Source organism: Suncus etruscus, chromosome 4, assembly GCF_024139225.1.
Source record: "Suncus etruscus isolate mSunEtr1 chromosome 4, mSunEtr1.pri.cur, whole genome shotgun sequence".
In the NCBI taxonomy this organism is placed as follows: Eukaryota; Metazoa; Chordata; class Mammalia; order Eulipotyphla; family Soricidae; genus Suncus; species Suncus etruscus.
In genome coordinates, this window is record NC_064851.1 from 11,186,791 (window position 1) to 11,205,087 (window position 18,297).

The following is an 18,297-nucleotide window of genomic DNA, read 5'->3' on the forward strand; positions in this document are numbered from 1 at the left end:
AAGGGAAGTGATTATGTAAAGAGTTTCTGTTCAGTGCACGACATCCTAGAAAAAGTGAGTTTATTGACAGACTTCATATTTGCCACAAAATATGACAAAGGATTAATTTCTAAACTCTCCCAGGACTGTCATAATACCAAAAAAATAAAAGAAAAAAATTTTTCTTCTACTTTTAGAAAATTAGCTCAGGTTATGAAGTCACGGGAGGTTGACAGAGGAGACACTCGACCTCTTTGGTGATCAAAGAAAGCCATTGAACAAAACATGATAATGCCACCCATTACTTTCAATCACTGCCTTTCACAGGAAGTTACTACCATGTATTGGACAGGATGTGGGGAAGCAAAGAATGTGGGGAACCTGCAGATGGAACCCTGGATTGCCATTCTGGAGTGTCCTCTGCTGTTTGCTAAGTGACTCTGTCCACTCCACGGTTCAGCTATTCCTCTCCTGAATAGAGTCCCCAGAACATGCAAGGAAAATCTCAAAAGGACACACAGGCAAGCCTTCTCTGATTGGCACAGCCGCTTGCCAGGAAATGAAGTTTTTTGCTAGCATTTTGGGGGAGTACTTACTGTGAGCCCAGCCAGTTTCAGAGTTCTCATTGAACCCTTTCAACCCACTCTAGGAAGCCCTCGCTTTCTTATTTATTTATTATTTATTTATTTAATAGGAGGTACAGACCCTGTTAGTAATTTTTCCAAGGTCACACAACTAGTAATTGGAAGAGCCACAATATGGTAGGTGGGTAGAGTGATGCCAGTTCAGAAGCCAGAAATAGGTGAAGTGGTTAAGATCTGAAAGACAGGGCCAAAGCCATAGCACAGTGGTAGGGCATTTGCCTTGCATGCAGCAGACCTGGGATGGACCCATTCAAACCCCAGCATCTCTATGGTCCCCAAGCCTACCAGGGGCAATAACTGAGCACAGAGCTAGGAGTAACCTCCGAGTGCTACTACATGTTGCCCCCAAACAAACAAACAAAAGATCTGAAATAGAGTATCAAGTTGATGGGGTTGGGGGAGCTGCATAACCATGAACCTTCTTGTGTCTAAAGACACACACATACATCCACCAAGAAGTTAGGGCTCTTTCAGTGCAAGGATACCTGGGTGAGAGACAGGAGTGAGAATGAAAGGAAAATGGGAAGGGGGGATCTTGCACTCTGTATAGCAGAAAATCAGCTACCAGTATGTTCGGGCTTGTGGCAGAAGCCCCTCTCGAATGGGTCATGCCAAGCTCAGTTCCCAAGCCCAGGCCTTGAATGGAGTCCCCCCAGCCACCTGCGAGTCATGGACCCCCGCAAAATGAACAAACTTAGGGCTTTTGTGAGAATGTATATAAGCAGGACCACACACCGAAGAGATGCACTTCCTGTAGGAGTGGCTGGAAAGCATGGGGGTGGATTAAAATAAATAAAAATGAAATCAGAGGAAAATACAAAGAAAGGAAAAGTTGACAGGGACTACTAGGTGAAGAAAAGACAGTTGCAGAAGCATTTTCTGGAGAAGACAGTGATCTGGAAATTCACAGTGAGGGTGTGATTGACCCACATTCTGAAGCCCCTCAAGAAATGAGAATAGAAGGTGTAAAGATCACTGAGGAGATGATGGATCAAGCAGATGAGAAGAAGGTGGCAGCCATGGATGCTCTGAATAATGATGGACTAGCAAAAGACAACAACTTACTCACAGAGGCCATCAGGCTGAGTCCTCACCTGGTTATTCTTTATGCCAAGTTTATCAAGTTATAGAAGTCAGATGATGCTCTCGGATAATGTGACAGAGATATTGAAAAGTAATTCTGACTTGCCTCAACCTTTGTAAGTGGAGAGGGAAAGCCCACAGACTTTTGGGCCATTGGGAAAAAGTAGCCCATGATCTTGTGCTGGCATGTAAACTGGATTATGATGATGATGTTAGTACCATGCTAGAAGCAGTCCAGCCAGAACCCAGAAAATTGCACAACCTTGGAGAAAATGTGAACAAAAACATGAAGAGGGAAAGATCAAAGAAAGATTAGAAAAGGTTAAGAAGGCTCCTGAGGGCAGACTCCCAGAGACCAGGGACACAACAGTTCCTTCATGCAACAGGTAACTGGAATGACTTTGCAGGGGGTGGGAGGGTGCCAGCCGACAGGCCCCCTGAACTAAACCCCACAGCAGGGATATGGGACAGCCATGCCAGGACTTCAACTGTACTTAGTTTACCATGATACCATAATGCTCATAATTATAGATTGCTTCTAGAAAAGGAAACGGAATGCCCAAGACCTGCTGGATAATAGTCCATGTGCTTAACTCCCCACAAAGCAGAACATTCTCCCACCCCAGCCAGATGCCAACCAGCCCTCAAAGTGAAAAGATAGATTCTCAGCATGAGAATAAATCGACATTCAGTAGCTATTGATTTGCTTTTGGCGGCCTCTCTTCCTTCACTTCCCTCTACAGTGAACTTTTGTAGGTTACCAGATTTCGTGGCTGAGATGTCCCCTGCTTGAAGATACTCCCTGATATGTGACTGCTGGGAGCCATCTTCTCTAGACTCCATAAAGCCAACTCACATGTTGAAGCTGGGGACGTATAGATCTCTTTTGAATATCTCTTTAGTTACATTCCTTTAATAGGCATAACTGTGAGTGTATATCTTCCCATGTAGCAGCAATTTCCCCATTCTCAGGATCCATTTAGTTTGGAATTCTAGTAGACAAGTTTTTGTTGAGAGGCCATGTAAGAAAAAGGTGATGGGGATTGTTGGTCTTGATACTTTGAGCCCCACATGCACCAGTAATACCTTGTGGCATTGTTCCTTTTTGCATAGGCACATTAAAAAGGGAAAAGAATACATATGCAAGCAAGTTCTGATCTAATAGAGATAGGAACACATAAATTTTATACTGCATTGAGATTTTATACCTTGAACACCTGACAGAGTGACTTGGCTCAGACTTCAGTTGATCAGACATTGACCATTCACCTCTGAATCTTGGACACAATCTGTGGAAAGAAACATGGTTTCTTACACCATCACCAGGAATAAGAACTCTTAACAAGGAAGCTCCACTTCTGCCATGGCACTGACTTACTCCAAAGATGGTACTTATGACACCTTGACAACCTAGGAACAACAACAGTCTGCTTTTAGGGCAGGCTACTTGGCAATGCTACCTAATGGTGAAGTGAAACCAGAAGACACTATACCAGCAGCCTTTGACATAGGACCTGCACAGAAACCAGGATCTCTAACTACAGAAACCCAACAGCAACAACTGTGATGGTGAAGAATTGTTACTGGGACCACGGAGAGTGTCTAAGGGGTTGGACAACCTAGTGGGCCTAAAGTTGGTCTTATACCAAAATACTTCAGGGGTGAGGTCTCCCTGTTTTTAGGCCAAAGGTTTTCCTATCAATTTCTCCCATATTTTGCTGTGCCTGTGCAAACAACAACTGCCACACACACACACACACACACACACACACTTTTCTTTTTTTTAGTAAATCTACTATCTTAAAAAAAAAGCTTGCTAAGGCTTCTGCTTTGTATCGACAACTTCATTGGTGATACAATAATTTTCACGAATATAAATTCTAATAAATTCTAATGCTAATAAATTCTCCTTTTCTTTTTCCAATTCTTATTTTATTTTAATTTATTTTAATCTTTTTTTGGGGGGGCCACAACCGGCAGCACAAAGGGGTTACTCCTGGCTCTGTATTCAGTTATCACCCCTGGCAGGCTCGGAGATCATATGAGATGCTGGGATTCAAACCAGGCATGTTAGGCAAATGCCTTACCTCTGTGCTATTTGCTCTGGCCCCTGTTTTTTAGATTTTCTGTTTTATTTATATTTTTTGATAACTTCTCTTTCTGTCATTCTGAAACATATGTATTGTGATTAGTTATGTCAACTATGATGCATTTTCTTAAATAAATCTATTAAAAATAATACAAAAAAATGAAGGCTCTTGAGGAACATGATGGAACATGATGGAAGAAGCCAGACCACAAAGGGGCTCTCAGAATGGCTCTTTTCCAGGTGACTTTCCTGGAGGATCACCTGGTGCTTTTGCTAGAGGAATGGCTGGAATGGAGGAATGCCTGGACTCTGTGAAATTCTCAGTGATCCAGAGGTTCTTGCTGCCATGCAGGATTCAGAAGTTCTGGTGGCCTTTCAGGATATGGAACAGAATCTAGCAGATATTTCCAAATATCAGAGCAGGGGCCTGAGTGATAGCACAGCAGATAGGGCATTTGCTTTGCACATGGTTGATCCTGGCATCCTATATGAATCCTTGAGATTACTGGAGTAATTTCTATGCTCAGAGCCAGGAGTAACCCCTGGGCATCACTAGGTATGGTCCAAAAGCAAACAAAGAAAGGAAAAGGAAAGAGGGGGAAAAAATAGAAAAAAGTAAAAAAAAAGGGCAAGGGCAGAGTGGTAGCACAGCGTTAGGACTATTGCTTTGCATTGCATATGGCTGACCCGGGAAGGACCTAGGTTCCATCCCCGGCATCCCATATGGTTCCCTGAACCTGTCAGGAGTGACTTCTGAGTGCAGAACCAGGAGTAACCCCTAAGTAACCACCACACTGGGTGTGGTCCAAAACAAAACAAAACAAAACAAAAACAAATATCTGACCTTGTGAAGAAAGATGGGGCACTTTGAAAAGAATCCTTAGCTCTCTACCCTATAAGCAGCTGTAATAGCTTACAGTGGTTTGCCCTTTAAGATATTCAGATAATGTTTTTCTACTAGGAACTATACATTTCAAATAGTTTCCAATTTAATTTAAAAAAATCTTTAAGTCCTATTAAAAGAATGTGATAATTTCTGTATTTCTCTCTCTAATCATTTTGGATCTTTTTAATTTAAAAAAATATTTTTTGCATGCCCGGGGAGACAGCACAGCGGTGTTTGCCTTGCAAGCAGCTGATCCAGAACCAAAGGTGGTTGGTTCGAACCCCAGTGTCCCATATGGTCCCTCGTGCCTGCCAGGAGCTGTTTCTGAGCAGACAGCCAGGAGTAACCCCTGAGCACCGCCGGGTGTGGCCCAAAAACCAATATATATATATATATATATATATATATATATATATATATATATATATATATATATATATATATATTTTTTTTTTTTTTTTTTTTTTGTGCTCAGTTTGGTGAAATAAAAGCTTAGCAGCTAGGGATAACTAAAACAATTAAATAGAGAAATGTTGAGTAGCTATATGATTGCTAAGGTCTTTTAATTTATCTTTTGAAGTGCTGTGTTAAATTTTCTTTTCAGCAACTCTTTAGGAACTACCAGTATTGCAGTAGGATCTGGGGAGGGACTAACGTCCATGTCATGTGCAGCAGTCCCACTGCTTGTTAACCTGTATTTGGGGATGGAATAATTTTATTTTAGTTTTTGAGCCACGCCCAGCAGTGCTCAGGGCTTACTCCTTGTTCTGCACTCAGAAATTGCTTCTGGCAGACTCAGGGACCTTGTGGAATGCCGGGGATTGAACCCTGGTCCATTTTGGGTTGGCCATGTGCAAGTCAAATGCCCTACAACTAACTATTTCTCTGGTTTCTATTATACATTTACTTCAAATAATAAATGCTTAAAGACAGGCATTTTACTAGGAACTGTTTGATTCTGGCTTTCTTAAAATTTAGTTTGTGTCTCAAAGCAATTTCAAAGGATTAAGAGCCTCTGCTTATTTAAAGAATCAATGATGGAAGAAATAAAATTATGAAATACATTTCTGAAATTATAAGAAAAATGGTTCAGGTCCTAACCCATTGCTATTCACTAGCACATACAAATTCATTTATTGTCCACATGAGAAAAGGCTGTATGCAAATTGACCATGAGTTCTAAATCCTTTAAAAATTCTCAGCATAGAAACTTTGAGCTTGCTCATGTACCTTTTGTTGCGATATTTTACTTTTTCATAATTTCCATTGTGTGCTGTGAATACCGCAAGAGCAGTTGCTTCTGTCTTCCTTACTTGATTTAAACTGTACATTATGTATATTGGACACGGTAGCTATAGATATGGCCATAAATGGGTCAAAATCATGGTCTACTGAATGAGCTCCTGAAAACGTGTCTGTTTGTGTTTAGAATTTTAAGTTCTACAAATGGAGAATAAACACATTTTCATATTCTTCATTTTTATAGAACCTTTATGAAAGTCTCCACGATCTAATCTGAAAGTGTTACGTTCTTGTGTTAATGAAGCTATATGAAGAAAAACCAAAGCTTCCGCTTAAAATAAGCATTTAATTAGTGGCTATTTCTAGATATGTTAAAAATAAAATATGATTTCAAACAGGGGAGGGAACAAAAAGACAGAAAACCAGCTATGGTGACAGGAGAACTTGATGAAATACATGTATCTTATGACCCTAGTATTCCGGCATTAACAAAGGAAACCAGTCCTGAAAATCATTGGTGGATAGTGGAAGAACTAAGAATGTTACTGAAGAAAGAGAAGATTGACCCTGGGATATTCTAAAGATACCCCCACCCCTGACTTTGACTCTACTGGGTCCCCTGAGGGCTAAGAGGAGACACCAGAGTGGGGAAAGCTCAGATTCTGCTGATTAACAAGCCCTTTGTAGATTATCCCCATGCAAACAGTTCAAAGGATCCCAATATTCTCCTTGTTCTCTAACAAGGTTTCTAGGCCACCTGGCCCCACTGCTGTTTCCAGGATAGTCTAATTTTAACATTACCCTAAGCCATATGAAATTAGGGAGCAAAAGCTATTCAAAGCCACACACATTTACATCATAAAACCCATAAAGCCACAAGGCTTCCAACTATTCTGCTGTGGCACTGGTGTTTTGACTTCTTGCAAGGACGAAAGTCTGAGCTATTGGGTGATAGAAAGAACTCCCCAGAAAATCAAGTGTGGTGGTAGTGAGGTAGGTGTGTGTATGTGTGTGTGTGTGTGTGTGTGTGTGTGTGTGTGTGTGTGTGTGTGTGTGTGTTTGTAGGATGGGGAATCGTGATAGGAACAGACGATAACCCCTTGCATGGAGTTTAGGCACAGAGAGACCCTAATTTGTCCTATCTCCAGCAAAAATGCTAATTTACCGAACTGATAGCAAAAGAACCCCAAGTCCTTCCTCCTGTGAAACAGATTGTACCCCAAATCCGACAGAGTCTCTAACACACTGAGGTTCCTCCATCCTGGGCCACTTGGAGGCCACCATGACAGTCCCTTTTTGACACACAAAAGGATGGAAAAGGGGAAGAGGCTTAGGTCTTGGTAGGCACAGAGGTCGAACCTTCCACAGGAGCTGCTCCTTGAGGACAAAATTCTGCCTCTCTGCATTATAGAGGAGAGAAAGCATTAGCACCCTGTGCCCTCTTGGGGAGCTCTGCCTTCCCACTGTCATTCCCATTCCCGCAGAGATCTCTGTCTCCTCATTTCAATAAGACCAGTTGGTGTTCTTAGATCTTGGTGGGAACATTTGTGAACTCTTTTCTGGGGGGGCGGGGGTTGAGGGTTTATTTTGGTCACACCAGGCAGTGCTCCTGGCTTTGTGCTCAGAAATTGCTCCTGGCAGGTTCGGAGAACCTTCTGAGATGCCAAAAATTAAATCTGTGTTCGTCCCAGGTTGGCTGCTTTCGAGGCAAATGCCCTACCACTGTGCTATCTTTCCAGCCCCAGCATTTGTAATTTTGTGGCCTTTCTCTTCAAGAGCTTGTTCCAACAGATGATCACATTTTATTTGTTTTAGAGTCATATCTAGCAGTGCTCAGGGCTTACTCTGTGTTCTGTGCTCAGCAATCACTCCTGGAGTGGCTAGGGGCTAAGATTTCCCCTGTGCCCCACCCGTGGGGTCCCCTGTCTTTGCTCAGGGCAATCTCTCACATTGAGAGGCATATCTGGGCAGGAGGGATTTTTCAGTCTTAAAAAAAGGGTATAGGGTAGTGCTGAGAAACAAAGGGGCTCTTAGTCTCCCCCAGCCCAACATACACACCAAAACCCCCGCTTTATGCATTCTACAGGGTTTTGGGTGTAGGAAGTAGAGATGCACCTTGGTCCTGTTACTCTCACCCCAAATATGCAATCTGGCCAGTGGGGACACTACATCCCTTCACCCTTAGTCCTAAGAATCTTTCCATGTCCAAGCTGGACAAGGAGGGAGTATCAGGGAAGGGGGTAACGGGGATAGTAAGTTGGTGACACTTGGCCTCTAGCAAACTCTGAGATGAAGCACCCTGTGGCCACAGGCCACTGGGCCCCCAAGAAAAGTCGCTGATGCCCTGGTTGGAGGAGGCGAGAATAGGGAGAGGGGGTCAGAGTTGGATGGGCCAGATCAAGTGGGAGAGTTCACACTTGTGGTGACTCAGGCCTAAAAGCCTGGGCTGCCTGGTGACTTGGGCATGAAGGTAATGGCTTCCCAGTGTCCCCCTTTTCCTACCTATACAGTAAAAAGTGTCACTGTTTGGGACAAAGGGGAGGGTCCACTCAGGTGCCAGATTCACCTCCAACTCCTCAAGACTATCTTAGCTTTCCTCAGGCCCCACATTATCCTCCCATTTGTTCTGACAATTAGTAGCCTTCAAACACTTTCCAGAGAGTTTCTGTTCCCTGCAGGAACAAAGTCACTTTCAAATTTGGGCCTTTGAAAGGGAAAAAAAAAAATAACCAAAAACCAAAACAAAACAAAACTAAGCCCTCCCTTTTCCAGGCTGGGCTGGCCTGAGGCAGCCAGGCTGAGGGTGAAACATATAAGAGTCTGGCATCTTCCACCTCATATCTGCAGCAAGCTTCCTGCCAGAATTGTTTTTTATTGAGTACAGAGACCACCCCCAATGGGGGAGTAAGGATAGAGTAAGGACAGATAGTTCAGGCTATCCTGAGCCAATCCCACTCAGGTTTACAAACAAGGCAATCTCTGTTTTGGGGTAAATCCAAGTTGTAAGCAAACATACTTGAAGGAATCAGGGGTGGTCTTTGTTTTAGGTAAAATAAGGTGGAACTTAACAAATCTCATTGTGCTCAGGGGTCCCAATAGGGGGAGTCAGGATAGAAGTGTTCTGTGACATGCAAGGATAGCTCTTTAACCTCTCTATTTGCTTTGCTGACCCCATGACATTTATAGATATTTTTTGATTTATGGCTGACAACTGGTGGTGCCAAGGATTGAACCTTTGTTGGCTATCTGCATGCAAATACTGTCCTTCTGGACTCAGCATCAAATTCTTTATTATTACCTTTATTTTTGCAATAAACCACATTTATCAATGGTAAAGGAGAATACTGGGGCCTAGAGAGATAGCATAAGGGTTTAAGCACTTGCCTAGCATGCAGACAACTCCAGGTCAGTCTCTCACATATTCAGGAGGTATCCCTGGGGAGAGCCAGGAGTAAGCCTTGAGCATGGTTCCAAACAATTAAAAAAAAAATAAATATATATATATTAAAAATTTAACAATTCCAGCATGACCGACTATAAAATGTTATTTTGTCCTTGCTTTCAAATGAACACACTGGTACATAAGTACTTAAGTGTTTTATTCGTCAAAAATATGTATATTTGATTTTTATTTGTTTGCTTTTGTTTTTTGGGCCACATCCAGTAAGGCTCAGAGATTATTCCTCTTTATGCTCTCAGAAGTTGTGCCTGGTTTGGGGGGCCATATGGGACTCCAGGGATTGAGCCCAGGTTTGTCTTCAGTCAGCCGCATGCAAGGCAAACACCCCACACTGAGTTATTACTCTAGCCCCTATTTGGCTTTTTTAAAAAAAATATTAAGGTGCTTTGTTGGGTTGGAGACTATTTTTCTGGGATCTGAGCAGCAACAGGTCAAAACTGCAGGAAGCAGCATTTGGGGAACATGCCGGGACCTATCATCTCACTTTAATGTTTAAGGGAACAATGACAGTTTACTGAGACAAATAATTTCCCACCTTAACAAAAGAACAAAAACCATGGAATGTTAAGAGGAAAGAGATCTTCCTTATTTCAGCTGTCTCTCACTGAATAGCTTGGAGAGGCTCTTTATATTTTTAGGGAATAGTAAAATGAATCATTAGATGAAAATTGACTACTTTCATTTTCTAGAAAGTATAATATAATGGGAACTACTTAAGCAATCTCTAGTTTCTTAAAAAAAACATAACCCTGAAATATGTAACTCTTTAATAAAGATACTACTGAAGCAATAGCCTAATTGCCAATGAAAAGCTATTCTAGGACTAGAGAACATAACACAGGGTCGGGGAAGGCCTTTGCCTTGCAATAATAGTCTACCTCGGTTTGAGCCCTGACACCCCTGAGCCCACCAATGGTGATTCCTAGGCACAGAACCAGGAATATGCCAGAAGGACTATCAAGGTGGCCCCAAAATATAAAAAAATTTTTTTTCAAGCTAAAGCTAATGTGCTATACGTGTATAATTCAATACTTTTTTGAGAAACAAAAGTATTTGCATGTCATTTTAGTAGGATTGTGACCCTGTTGATAGAATATCACTCATTTGGGGACTGGAACCCTGGAAAGAGCTGGCCTTTGGAGAGGGGGTGTATGAGAGAGAGAAACCACAAAGCCTGGGCCAGGCCTGCTTCTAGGGAGGTACTGTTCCAAGAGGGTGGGGCCCTTTAACACACGCCCCTCATTTACCACTAGACCAATAACCTTTAATCACTGAAAGACAGGGTCCTGAATAAATACAAGAGCAGCAGCAAGAGGGTAATCTGCCTAGAGGTGAGTTCTGCAGGGAGGAGAGAGGTGGGGGGCCCTGTATGGCCTGAGGGCAGGAGCAGGGACAATCCCAACCCCCCCCCCCCATGGATTATCAAACATACACACAATCACTCAAGTCAGCTGGAGTAGAACTACAGGTGCAGTACCCCCTTTCTCAGATCCACAACCTCTCACCATGGGGACTCTCTGCTTTATTTGAGCTTCCTGAGGTGCTCAATAGCCCATCAAAATCCTTCCTTCACATCCAGAGACAGAAGCTGACCTTGCCTCCAAAACATGCTTTTCTCGGTTTTCCTTCAAAGTCTTTCTTTTCTTTCTGTCTTTCTTTTTAAATCCTTTCTTGCTGGTTTTCCTCCTGCTACCTTTCTGGAGACACCAATGGCTCATCTTGGCACTGGTTTCTGCCTTCTTCAGCTTTGACTTCCAGGCATGACCTGTCTGGACAGATCATGTTCCAAAAAGCCCCATTGCCTTTTCTTCCCCTACTTCTCTCACTTCCTTTGACTCCCTCCTTGAAGATTCCTGGTTCCTGCCTGTCAAGCTATTGGAGTCTTCATGCTTGGTTTGAGTAACACAACTCGCTGTTAGCCAGCTGATCTGTGCACAGAACTGGATGAATCTGGGCCATCAGTCACAATGAGCTGTTCCATTATAGGACCAAACTTGGGGATCTTACATTTCACTACAGCCAGAGCCCCATCAGGCAATGTCCTTGGTCTTTTGGACAGAAGATCTTTCACTGATTCAAGATTTGTTTTGTTTTGTTTTGGTTTTTGGGTCACACCCAGTGCTGCAATGCACTCAGAAATTGCTACTAGCTAGTGGGACCATATGGGACATCAGGGATTGAACCAGCTCTGTCCTGGATTGGCTGCTTGCAAGTCAAATGCCCTACCGCTGTGCTATCACTCTGGCCCCTGACTTGAGTTTTACTGAAGATCTAGATATACCAAAAATCGGCCTTCCCTCCCTCATTGAAAACCTGAGAAAAAGAAACCCCATTTTTGTGAAGTAGGTGGCTACTTCTAGGAAATTCTTGGCCTTCTCGGTCTCCAACTGGCCAGATTCCTAATAGGGAGAAGGGCCACTCAGTGTCCAGGACCTTCAAAACAGAATGATGACAGATATGGGGTTACTAATCAGGGCTCTTTTCTGAACTCAGCCCACCTCAAGTGGCAAGGTGGGAAGATATGAGATATGAACAACATACCCCACCTTGCCCCAGATTGGACTTCAAGAATCAAGCACCTTATTCACTGTGTTGATTCTTTGCTCTTCCTTTTGCTTTCTTTGTTCTTGTTGTTTTGGTTTCAGGGGGTTGTGAGTACATCTACTTGTTTTTGGGGCTACTTGGGGGACCCCAGCACCAGGCATGAATTTATGTTCCTGTGTGAAAAGTATGTGCTGGCAGTCCTGGGGACCAAATCCTCAGACTCCAACTCTGCTCATCTTGACAGTTGGCAAGATTGTGTCTCCTTGAAGGGCCCAGGCATTCAGTGGTTGTGCATTTGTAAAACTGGTGCAGAAATCAGGGGGGAAAGGCCATCTCTTGTCATCCCCAGAGATTCCGAAAGAAAGCAAGGCCAACTGCTAACAGAGATATCAAGCCAGTTACACCCTCCTGAGATTCTCCCAGGACAGGATTTAGCTCATTACGGGTCTTGCTTTGTCCCCAAATGCAAGCTCTGAGCTGTCATTTTCTGTCTCTTTGCCTAGCCAGGCCAAGTCCAGGCTCTTGGATGAATTTCTCAAGCTTTCAGAGTTTTTTGTGTTCTGAAACAGTCTTTGTACTCCTTTTACTGCTCTGCTCTCCTAATGGTTAGTTTTGCTTTTATTTTGGCTTTAGACTTTATTTGGTTTTTTTTGGGGGGCTTTCCCACTCATTCCTGTGTTTAGTTGGCTAGATGTTAGATTGTCCGGTTCATGCCCCAATACCAGGTGCCTGAACTTTTTTTTTTTTTTTTTTTTTTTGGTTTTTGGGTCATACCCACCCAGTGATGTTTTGTGCTCAAAAATGGCTCCAGGCTTGGGGAACCAACTGGGACACCAGGAGATGGAACAGTAGTCCACCCTAGGTTAGCTGCATGCAATTCAAATGCCCTACGACTTGTGCCACCACTCTGGCCCTTACCCTGAATATTTTTGGTCCATTTGCTCTCTTCCAGAGACTTTGTTATTTTGTGTTTTGGCTGTCAATCTTTTTCTTTTTTAAGGATCCATGTGACTTTGGGGTCTTGGGCTCCTTAAAAGTTTGGAGATTCTGCAGTGGTGATAACAAAATAAAAAACAGTTGTTTGACCTGTTTTTGTTTTTTCTGAAATTGCAAGATGATGGAGCATGAAATCTTTCTTATTTTCAAGCACTGTCAAGTTCTTTGAGGTTTAGAAGATGAATTTGCATCTTCCCAAATTCAATCCCAAATTCATCCCAAGTTCAATAGTTTCAGTGACAATATATGGGGACTTCCCACCCACTTTATTTTGGCCTGTTTGGATGAAAAAAGGTGGTTTCTTTTTGTTTTGTTTGTTTGTTTGTTTTTTAAAGCAAGAAATATCTTCTTGCTCAGTTCTCTTTCCATGCCCCCAGTTAGGACTCTGAAGCTTAAGAGGGAGGATTGCGCAGCCATCCTGGGACAGTCACTTGAATGTGTGACATAAATAAATGAATGAACAAATGAATGAATGAATGGACCAGGGACAAAGCCATGGCTTCACGGACCTTGGTGCGATGCAGAGAAACATCATCTGGGAACACCACAGTTGAGCCTCCTGGTAGATTCAAACTCCAAAGATAAAATGGTACCAAAGATGCTGGGCAAAACCCCTCCATGATCAAAGCTCATCTCTGAAAGGTTTATGGAAAACAGAAAAAACTCCTTCAACTGAGAGGCCCTGACTATGGTGCTTACACCCAAACCAAGAGGTCCTACCTAAATTCTTGAACTGCCCTACTGCTCCCCATCCCTGCCTCTTAACCTCCAGTATTGCCTTGAGGTTAAGACCTCTGAAACATACTTCCACTCTGGCCAGAGCCACCTTAATTTCTTGGCCAGATGAATACCCCAGCTGCTTCTAACATGGCAAATCCCCTCACCCTGATGCCCTGATGCTTTCTTCCAGTTTTCCACACTGAAATTCTTATTTCCAGAGAGCAAAATCCAACCATATTATTTTCCTGGTCACTGTTTTCCATGGAAGCTGGCCACTCAATTTTTCGAAAAAACAAACAAACAAAAAAACAAAAACAAAAACTGAATTTCTTCTTTGTCCATCTGCATGGCTTTGTTCCATCTGATCATGTGCATTTTCCTCGCCCTCCCAATTTGACTAGCCATACTTTTAAAGCCAGGGGTTGCCCCCTCCATATTTTTGTAACAATCTCATCTCAATTTCACTCTCAATTTTAGCTTAAACATTATGACTTTGGATGGTGGTTCTTAGTGATTGTGGTGACTAGCCTCAGGGCTTACTTGTGTTTCTGTGCTAAGGTATCACTTCTGGTAGTGCTAAGAGGAGCTGGGTTCGCCACAAGCAACTTACCTGCTGTCACCACTTGGTCCAATATCTTAACTTTTCTCATACTATTCAAAGCACCCACGTCCTTGGCCTACAAATAGCACATTTGCTATAATTTCTATCCAGGTATAGGGTGGTCTCGAAGGCTGCATTTGTCCAATTCTCCATGGCTGTACAAGAACCAATAATGAACAAAGGGGATATATTGTCCTATCCCTTGCTAGAACCCAGTTAAGGATTTGGGTTAATTTCCTTTCAGATGGGGTTGGAGCCATAGCACAGTGTTGGCCTTGAATATGGCTGACCTGGGATGCATCCAGGTTTGATCCCTGGCATGCCAAAAGGTCTCCCAAACCTGCCAGAGGCAATTTCTGAGCACAAAGCCAGGAAAAATCCCTGAGTGCTGCTGGGTGTGGCCCCAAAATAAATTTTCCTTTCAGATATCCATATCAGATATCAGATATGCTTATTGGAACTCTGGAGAACTTTCCTGCTAGCCACACTTTTTGTGTCCTTGGACGCTTGGTCTGAGCTTGAGGGTGAGTCTCTCAAGGTGATCCCCTCCTTCTGTTTCATTCCCTGTGGCTTTTTGTACTGGTTTTGCATGTGGATTTTTCGAAGGCCATGGAGGAAGATGAGCAGGAAACCTAGTCTAAAGGCTGCCCAACTCACTCTGGGGACCATGATGTTCAGTCACCTTATTGGGGCAAATTCTTGGGGAATTAAGTTCCTCTCTCTCAGCTCACCACCTGGGTCACTGGCTCTTTTCTGATAAACCTTTTATTTCCAGCCATGTTCTCATTCACCTCTTGGGTTGCTTTGGAGGAGCTGTGAATGAGCACAGAAGGAAAACTAGGCGGCCCACTGGAGAAGAACAGGGAAGGGAAGATAGCTGATGGAGTGGGCCCAACTCCTAAGGAAGGAGTTAGGCATGGTCACTAAAGGGAAACCATATTTGGGGGGCATTTATAAATTATTTTGCTGTAGAACAAACACTAGGAGAAAAACCCAAATATACAGAGATGGGGTTGTTGGTTTTTTTTTCTTCTGGGAGAAAATACTGAGAGGAGCAACATGGCAGCCTTCAAGCAGGCTCCCTCAGAGGGACTCCTAGACCCTGCTTCATGTTGTGACTTAGAAAAAAACGCCAGGCTGGTTCTCAGAATGTGACCTCTAGGGCTTCCCTGCACCCCTTGAGTTTCCTTTTGGAAAGGTCTAGGAGGTAGTGAGGGAAAGGCTTGTTCCATAAAGAAATGCTGCTTGTGGGGAATTGTATCTGGGAGCACAGAGCTAGGTGGTGATGAGATGTTGGTAGAGGACTTTGCATTGGTATTTCTTAGGTTTTCCTGTTAAAAAGATGTTTTTCCTCATTGCCACCTCATCTAGCTTTTCCCCCTTCCTATGGGGGTGGGCTTTGTTTAATTTAATGAAGGCTACGCAGGCCGCCTGGAGGAGAAACTGCCATCTTGGCTCATGGTTCCACGTGTTAGAGCAACTGACTTGTGGGTAAGCAGATTGCAGTGTGAGTTTCTGGCTGGCAGTTCCATCCCAATTGTGTTTGGATTATTTCTTGCATTGGAGTTGTTGCTGGACCTGTGTCTCTTGTCCTATTCGAATTGGGATCATAGAGTTCCCTCTCCCTCTCTGGAGATGGTGGAAATCTTCCCTGCTTAGCAAATGTAAAAGTCATTTCCAAAAAAGCAAAGGGACAAATCTTGGCTCAAGAGGGCTTATAGGGGCCGGAGCAGTGGCGCTAGAGGTAAGGTGTCTGCCTTGCAAGTGCTAGCCTAGGGCAGACCATGGTTCCATCCCCCAGCGTCCCATATGGTCCCCCCAAGCCAGGAGCGATTTCTGAGCACATAGCCAGGGTAACCCTAGAGAGACACCGGGTGTGCCCTCCCCCCAAAAAAGAGGGCTTGTAGTGTTGGGGAGATGGAGAATGGGAAAACCCATATTTCTCTACCAGCTCAGGCCAGGCCCATTTAGCTGATAGCTCTTAACCCTGCAGCCCCCATCATTTTGCGGTGCGAGAGCTCCTTCTTCTACTTCCATCTCCTAAAGTTTTTTTGGTAGATGGTGGAGCTATTTGTTACCTGGAACATGTTGGTCATAGAGGTGAAATCCTGAATGCTGAAATCCTGCCCTAAACCCTAAGGGTCTCCCTGCCAAGGTGGACGAATGGAAAAAAGGTGTCCTTTGCTGCACCCTTGCTTCCCAAGAGCTCCCATTCCAGAATCCTCCTAGGATGGTTCTCACTGAATGGAGATCTTTCATTTGAGGGGTGACTTATTCCCCAGTAGAGTGAAACCACTCCCTCAGACATGACTAATTCCAGCTTTGAGGGGTGCCAAGCAGTGACAACTTCTCTCTAGGTCCTGCTGCCTTTTGACTTTGCCCCCCCCTACAAGGCCCCTCATGAGGCCAGGGGTGCTCCAGGTGTTGACTAGTAAGCTTGGAGATGAATCAAGGACTTGGAGTTGAGGGGTCTGGTGATGGGAGGTGGGGAGACTCAGCACTTTTCTCCTCCAGTGTTGTATTTCCTAAGCTAAAGCTAGTCTGGGTGGGGTGCACCTTGTTACCACCACAATCTGCCTAAACACCAAAGATGGGACCACTCTTGCCAAGGCTATCCCTTAGCAAACCACAGCCACCTGCTATCTCCTGATGCCATTGTCTTTCTAGATCCCATTTTAGTTATTGCAAATATAGTTATATATTTGCACCTCTGCCTACCCTCAAGGATACAATGTTCCTGAACTCTCTCTAGATCACAGTCCTATGAGAATCTAAGGAATCTTCAGATTGTTGCCTCACCCATACTTCAGAGTGCAGTGAGGATGAAGAGAAACAAAATACACATCCACCCTATATATAGTTTTATATAGTCTTTTAAGACAAGTCCTTCACCCTCACCCAAACTTCCACAATCTCTCTCACACCTACACACATGTAAACTCTTTCAGGATAGAAACTCATGACATACTGTCATCCATTCAAAATCTGGAGTGAGTGATGGATCTGGTAAACCCAGTGGTCCCCAAGTCTCCTACCATCTTCCCTTCACAGCCCCACCCACCTCATGAATGATGGGGAGATAAGCCTAAGAATGTATGATAGGAAGCCAAACCCAAAAAAGGTTGAGTGAGTGAAGAGTTAGAAAGTGATCTTGGGAGGAGGACAACAAGCAGTATTCCCGCCATCTCTTCTCCCTCCAGTCAGGATTAAATAGGGATGTGGGGGGAAAACAACAGGAAGGAGGGAGGGAGGGAGAATGTTGTCAGAGACAATAGAACAGAAGCTATAAACTCTATCTTCTAAGGCCTCTAAAAATAAGACTGTGATTTCTGACTTGGACTTTGACCCTCATGAAGTAATGTAGCTAGAGGGGGAGCTGAGGATTTCTGACTCTAAAACATGTAGGGCAATAAACACAAAACAGGGCCTCAGGTGTATCTGGGTCATCCCTAGCATTAGGACACAAAATGTTCTCCTCTTTTCTCTTTAAGGCATGAGAACAGTCTCTTAAGACAAGATGCACCTGGTATCTCAATCCTCAGACTTGACTGTGTTCTCTAGGGGCTCTCCCCAATTCCCCTAACTCCAATGTGTAGAATTGGTAGACCCATTGGATTCAGAGACAGATCATGACAGCTTGGGAGTGATATGGGAGTTCAGCCAATAGGTTTAGAAACTTTGCCTCATTTCTGCCAGGTTAGTAAAGCACAACCTCAATGTTACCAGACTTTTTGTGTGGATTCTCCAGATACCTTGATCTTGAGTTCATGCTTATTGCATAAAAAAATAAAGACTGCCCCCCAATAGACGATTTCCACACCACATAGAGTTGAAAAGTTGTTGGAGATCAGTGAACAATAGCTACAGAAAGGAGTGATCTATAAAACTTAACACAGAAACGAAGAAAGAAAAAGTTATTCAAGTCCACATGGGGAGTTCATGTGGGAAAGAAATCAGAACCTTCCAAGGACACAGGCCCCATGCCCTTGCCTCTGCTGCCAGCTCAACTGCATTTCATTTAATTCCCAAATACTCAGGCTTGGCCTCAGTTCC

General features: G+C 43.6%; 1 protein-coding gene and 1 pseudogene across 1 annotated transcript in view; both read left to right on the forward strand.

Moving 5' to 3' along the window:
• PRMT8 (protein arginine methyltransferase 8) overlaps positions 1-18,297 on the forward strand; it is a 199,807-nt gene that overhangs the window by 39,736 nt on the left and 141,774 nt on the right. The window lies entirely within an intron of this gene.
• Positions 1,293-8,263, forward strand: LOC126006942 (hsc70-interacting protein-like; annotated as a pseudogene).